Source organism: Hemitrygon akajei, unplaced genomic scaffold (assembly GCF_048418815.1).
Source record: "Hemitrygon akajei unplaced genomic scaffold, sHemAka1.3 Scf000078, whole genome shotgun sequence".
Taxonomy (NCBI): Eukaryota; Metazoa; Chordata; class Chondrichthyes; order Myliobatiformes; family Dasyatidae; genus Hemitrygon; species Hemitrygon akajei.
The window spans coordinates 1,174,941-1,181,899 of record NW_027331964.1 but is presented as its reverse complement, the minus strand read 5'-3'; the positions used below and the strand labels follow the sequence as shown (position 1 = coordinate 1,181,899).

At 48.1% G+C, this 6,959-nt stretch overlaps 1 protein-coding gene across 1 annotated transcript in view; it reads left to right on the top strand.

Annotated features, from left to right (window-relative positions):
• Positions 1-2,359: 2,359 nt before the first annotated feature.
• The window catches only part of LOC140722496 (uncharacterized), a 30,602-nt gene continuing 26,002 nt past the window's right edge, over positions 2,360-6,959 (top strand). Inside the window, exon 1 of the mRNA XM_073037219.1 lies at positions 2,360-2,470. The gene's annotated coding sequence lies outside the window, so the exon portion shown is untranslated. The remainder of the gene's footprint in view (positions 2,471-6,959) is intronic.

Sequence of the window (6,959 nt, the reverse complement as noted above, 5' to 3'; positions counted from 1 at the left end):
GGACAGCATCCTCTTTTCCGACACCACCGTCAGAGCCCCTTTGTTTAAAAAAGGAAGACATCTCCTTCGTCCTGGAATGAAAAGCCTCATCCTGAGAGCAGATGCGGCGGAGATGGAGGAGTTGTGAGGGGACAGCATTTTTGCAAGAGACAGGGTGGGAAGAATAATAGTCCAGGTAGCTGTGAGAGTCTGTCGGCTTAGTAGATATCAGTAGATAAGCCGTCTCCAGAGATGGAGACAGAAAGATCAAGAAAGGGGAGGGAGGTGTCAGAAATGGACCAGGTAAATTTGAGGGCAGGGTGAAAGTTGGAGGCAAAGTTAATGAAGTCAACGAGCTCAGCATGCGTGCAGGAGGCAGACCCAATGCAGTCGTCGATGTAGCGAAGGAAAAGAGGGGGATGGATACCCGTATAGACTTGGAACATGGACTGTTCCATATAACCAACAAAAAGGCAGGCATAACTGGGACCCATATGGGTGCCCATGGCTACACCCTTGGTTTGGAGGAAGTAGGAGGAGACAAAGGATAAATTATTGAGTGTAAGAACTAATTCCGCTAGACGGAGGAGAGTGGTTGTAGAGGGGAATTGTTTAGGACTGGAATCCAATAAGAAGCGGAGAGCTTTGAGACCTTCCTGGTCGGGGGTGGAGGTATATAGGGACTGGACGTCCATGGAGAAAATAAGGCGGTGGGGGCGAGGGAACTTAAAATCATTGAAAAAATTCAAAGCGTGAGAAGTGTCACGAACATAGGTGGGAAGGGATTGAACAAGGGGGGGATAAGACGGTATCAAGGTATGCAGAAACGAGTTCGGTGGGGCAGGAGCAATCTGAGACAATGGGTCAACCTGGACAGGCAGGTTCAAGGTATCAAGGTATACAGAAATGAGTTCGGTGGGGCAGGAGCAATCTGAGACGGTGGGACCACCTGGACAGGCAGGTTCAAGCTATCAAGGTATGCAGAAATGAGTTCTGTGGGGCAGGAGCAATCTGAGACAATGGGTCGACCTGGACAGGCAGGTTCAAGGTATCAAGGTATGCAGAAATGAGTTCTGTGGGGCAGGAGCAATCTGAGACAATGGGTCTACCTGGACAGGCAGGTTCAAGGTATCAAGGTATGCAGAAATGAGATCTGTGGGGCAGGAGCAATCTGAGACAATGGGTCTACCTGGACAGGCAGGCTCAAGGTATCAAGGTATGCAGAAATGAGTTCTGTGGGGCAGGAGCAATCTGAGACAATGGATCTACCGGGACAGGCAGGTTCAAGGTATCAAGGTATGCAGAAATGAGTTCTGTGGGGCAGGAGCAATCTGAGACAATGGGTCTACCTGGACAGGCAGGTTAAAGGTATCAAGGTGTGCAGAAATGAGTTATGTGGGGCAGGAGCAATCTGAGACAATGGGTCTACCTGGACAGGCAGGTTCAAGGTATCAAGGTATGCAGAAATGAGTTCTGTGGGGCAGGAGCAATCTGAGACGGTAGGTCCACCTGGACAGGCAGGTTCAAGGTATCAAGGTATGCAGAAACGAGTTCTGTGGGGCAGGAGCAATCTGAGACAATGGGTCGACCTGGACAGGCAGGTTCAAGGTATCAAGGTATGCAGAAATGAGTTCTGTGGGGCAGGAGCAATCTGAGACAATGGGTCCACCTGGACAGGCAGTTTCAAGGTATCAAGGTATGCAGAAATGAGTTCTGTGGGGCAGGAACAATCTGAGACAATGGGCCGACCTGGACAGGCAGGTTCAAGGTATCAAGGTATGCAGAAATGAGTTCTGTGGGGCAGGAGCAATCTGAGACAATGGGTCTACCTGGACAGGCAGGTTCAAGGTATCAAGGTATGCAGAAATGAGTTCTGTGGGGCAGGAGCAATCTGAGACAATGGGTTCACCTGGACAGGCAGGTTCAAGGTATCAAGATATGCAGAAATGAGTTCGGTGGGGCAGGAGCAATCTGAGACAATGGGTCCACCTGGACAGGCAGGTTCAAGGTATCAAGGTATGCAGAAATGAGTTCGGTGGGGCAGGAGCAATCTGAGACAATGGGTCCACCTGGACAGGCAGGTTCCGAGGCCCCGCCCACTTACCTGGTGACGCGCTGGCGACATCGCGCATGTTCGGTGGAGCAGGAGCAATCTGAGACAATGGGTCCACCTGGACAGGCAGGTTCCGAGGCCCCGCCCACTTACCTGGTGACGCGCTGGCGACATCGCGCATGCTCGGTGGGGCAGGAGCAATCTGAGACAATGGGTCTACCTGGACAGGCAGGTTCCGAGGCCCCGCCCACTTACCTGGTGACGCGCTGGCGACATCGCGCATGCTCAGTACGGGAAGGGCGGTGTTGTTTTTCGTTCTTTGTTGAAGCGGGACGGCGGTGGGATCGGGATCGGGAGGGGGTCCTCACCCTCGCCCCTTGGAGCGGGGAGCCGGGGACGGATCATTCTCTGTGGGGCGACACCAAGAATTTCCTTTCGGTGAGTATTGATGCAGGTCCGGAGCGGGGAGGTCTGATGTTAGGCCATTAACTTTCCCGAACTGGGGGTGGGGATGTGGGAGGGAGAGAGAAACACAAGGTGATCGGTGAAACCTGAAGGGGGAGGGGATGAACTTTCCCGAACTGGCGGCCTCGCCTCGCTTCCTTCACAGAATCTGCCGGGGTCGGTCCGGGTTGTGAGACCTTCACACCGAACCGTCTGAGATGAGCCGCCGCTCAGCCCCTGTTGTTCTGGTCCTGTTAGCAGGATGAAGTAAAACATGTTTCTATCTTGTTACTGACAGAGAAATGTACAATTTGTGTTCCGTGTGTTATCTGAATGTACTTGCCTGTGAAGCTGCCACAAGTCAGTGTTTCTCTGTCCCTGTACCTTCCCGTACTTGTGAACTTGACAATAAATTCAACAGGACCTGAGAAATCTCAGTGAGATTTGATTAGTGATGATCATCTTGGCAGCTCGGTTGGTCGAATGTATGAGACAGTACAGTGTTAAATGCAAAACCCTGAACAGTGTTGATGATCAGAGGGATTTTAGACTCCCTGAAAGAGACTGCACAGATTGATCGGGTGGTTAAGAAGGCAAATGGCGTGGTTGTCTTTATTAGTTGAAGCACTGAGTTCAAAAGTCGGGATTTTCTGTTGGAGCTTTATAAACCGGATGGGGGGTGGTTTGTTTTTTATCCCGTTCGTTGTTGAAGCGGATCGTCTGGGGGATCGGGAGTGGCAGGGAAAGGGTCCTCGCCCCCTCCCCCCCGGGGAGAAATCAGTTTCCCATCGGTGAGTACTGAGGGCAGTGTCGAGTCGGCAGCCCTGATGTTGGGCAGTGAGTCTCGTTAACTTCCCGAACTGTCGGCCATTTACTCATTTTCCAACTCTCTGGGCCCCTCTAAGACGGACACACTTCACTGATCTCTCCCTGCGAACCAGCAACCCAGGCGGTCAATCTCCACACAATTAAAATGGCGAATCAGCCTCAGGGCAAAGGGGCGCCTATTTAAAACAGAGATTCGGAGACATTTCTGTAGCCAGAGTGTGGTGAATGTGTGGAATTAGCAGAGGGAGCTGTGGGGGTATTTACTAGGTTCTTGAGTGGTTACGATGAGAAGGCTGAGGAGGGGGAAAAGGGTCACCCTGATTGAACGCCGGAGTAGACTCGATGGGCCAAACGGCCTAATTCTGCTCCTATGTCCTATGAAGCCGGTTTGTTGTCGGGGAGACGCGCCCACCGGTCACGGTATCCTGTATTCCGCTCTTATTCTGCCGCAGATCTGCAGGCTGCGGGTTTTTCCCGAGGCCCCGCCCCGGCTCTGTCGATGTGAGCATCGCATCGCGCATGCTCACAGTCCGCAGAATGCAGTGATTTTTGGCCGGCGGAGTCCAAGTGACCATTTTGTGCTGACGTGGATTTGTTGGAGAAATCTAATATTGGCCAATGAGTCCCGTTAACTCCCCGAACTGTCGACTTCGCCTCGCTTCCTGGAACTTCTCAAAAACGCTTTCACTTCAGATAAGCCACTTTTAATCCTGGTGATACGTATCTTCTCCCTAATCGGGGTGGGTGAGAAAGGAGAATGCCCCAGGTTGTGGGGATCTTTCATTTTACTGAGGGAGTGGGAAGTCCAGAAGGAGTTCACGTAGGGGAGATTGGTTTCTGTGATGAGCTGATCTGTGTCCGTAACTCTGCAGTTCCTTGCAGCCATGGGCAAAGCAGTCGCCCTACCAATGCGTGGAGTATCCGGATGGGAAACTTTTTATGATGCATTGATAATATTTGCTGATGGGCAAAGTGTATATTCCAAAGTTCTTATGGTTTGTTCTAGCTTTGTTATTTTCAGATCTTTTATACAGTAGTATTGTGGTGAGCATTTGGTCCATAACGACAGATGAGGCAGCTCATTAAACTCAATAACAGTTTTATCGTGATAAACACAAAATAGACTGGCCAGCACGATCCAACCAGTCTCATACAGACGGGAGGTGACCATCACACACCCTGGTTACAGTTAGTGTGACCCAGAAATACACAAGCAAGTAACTGTATAATCCAAGCTAAAAGGTAACAATAAATGAACTGGAACATCCCATCCTAATCCCACAAAAGCATTTTAACACAAGAACAATAAACAGTGCTGCTCATTAGAAATGCAGGGGGCGGGCTGTTGACCAACCCCTCCTCCTGAGGACCATCAGTGATCGTCCTTGATCCCTTCTCCCAGCTGATTCCATCTGCTCATTCCCCACCCATCTTGTTCAACCTCTGTCCAGCCTGTATCCCACCACCTCAATGATATATATCAACCAATCAACCATCTTGTTCAACCTCTGTCCAGTCTGTATCCCACCACCTCAATGATATATATCAACCATCTTGTTCAACCTCTGTCCAGTCTGTATCCCACCACCTCAATGATATATATCAACATCTTGTTCAATCTCTGTCCAGTCTGTATCCCACCACCTCAATGATATATGTCAACCATCTTGTTCAATCTCTGTCCAGTCTGTATCCCACCACCTCAATGATATATATCAACCATCTTGTTCAATCTCTGTCCAGTCTGTATCCCATCATCTCAATGATATATATCAACATCTTGTTCAATCTCTGTCCAGTCTGTATCCCACCACCTCAATGATATATGTCAACCATCTTGTTCAATCTCTGTCCAGTCTGTATCCCACCACCTCAATGATATATATCAACCATCTTGTTCAATCTCTGTCCAGTCTGTATCCCACCACCTCAATGATATATATCAACCATCTTGTTCAACCTCTGTCCAGTCTGTATCCTATCATCTCAATGATCTATATCAACCATCTCGTTTAACCTCCATCCAGTCTGTGCTGCCTGGGGTGATGGTAGTGGCAGATACATTGGGACTTTTAAGAGATATTTAGATCAGCACTTGAATGTGAGGAAAATGGAAGGATATGGACATTGTTCTGGCAGATGGGATTAGTTTAGTTGGCCATTTCATTAATTGAATAGACTGAGCACTGTGCTGTACTGTTCTATGTTCTGTGTCTCTTGTTGAGAGGTTTTGGGGTAATGGAGGCAAAAGGAGTGAGTGGGAACAACAGGTCACTGGAGTCCAGTGTGGGAAATGTGAGATCACCCACCTCTGTAGGAGAAACTGAAATCCTGAGTGTGTTAAAATGGAGAGTTTAAGTGCAGTGGGTAGAGAGGGAGGTGAAAGGTACATTGTATTTATTGTAAGAGTTATTGGGTGTAAGAGTGAAATGACATTAACAATTACTTGCGTTTTGTTGAGATTGTACCTGGAATATGGTGTAAAATCCCGCTCCCCATACTGACATGGGTTATATAGACCTGCTGTTGAAGAAAGGCTTAAAAAAATAAACCAGCAAACTATAGACCAGTGCTTCTGACATCAGTATTAGAAGCACTGCATATATAAGTATTTGAAAAGACAAGACTGACTTGGAACAGTCAGCATGACTTTGTTTACTCCTGACAACACACACAATTTTTTTTTTGATGAGGTTATGGGGTATGTTACCAGGAAAGTAGATAAAGGCAATGAAGTGTATGTTGTTCACATGGTCTTTTGTAAGCATTTAACAATCCTGCATGGGAGATTGGTCAAGAAAATTCATTTGCATCACGTTGAACGTAAGGAAGTAAATTGGAGTAGACAATGGCATTTTGGGAGAAGGTGGACGGTGATGGTAGAGGATTGTCTCCATTAGAAGGTGGACTGTGATGGTAGATGATTGTCTCCATTAGAAGGTGGACTGTGATGGGAGATGATTGTCTCCATTAGCAGGTGGACTGTGATGGTAGATGATTGTCTCCATCAGAAGGTGGACTGTGATGGTAGATGATTGTCTCCATTAGAAGGTGGACTGTGATGGTAGATGATTGTCTCCATCAGAAGGTGGACTGTGATGGTAGATGATTGTCTCCATTAGAAGGTGGACTGTGATGGTAGGTGATTGTCTCCATTAGAAGGTGGACTGTGATGGTAGATGACTGTCTCTATTAGAATGTGGACTGTGATGGTAGATGATTGTCTCCATTAGAAGGTGGACTGTGATGGTAGATGATTGTCTCCATCAGAAGGTGGACTGTGATGGTAGATGATTGTCTCCATCAGAAGGTGGACTGTGATGGTAGATGATTGTCTCCATCAGAAGGTGGACTGTGATGATAGATGATTGTCTCCATTAGAAGGTGGACTGTGATGGTAGATGATTGTCTCCATCAGAAGGTGGACTGTGATGATAGATGATTGTCTCCATTAGAAGGTGGACTGTGATGGTAGATGATTGTCTCCATTAGAAGGTGGACTGTGATGGTAGATGATTGTCTCCATTAGAAGGTGGACTGTGATGGTAGATGATTGTCTCCATTAGAAGGTGGACTGTGATGGTAGATGATTGTCTCCATCAGAAGGTGGACTGTGATGGTAGATGATTGTCTCCATCAGAAGGTGGACTGTGAT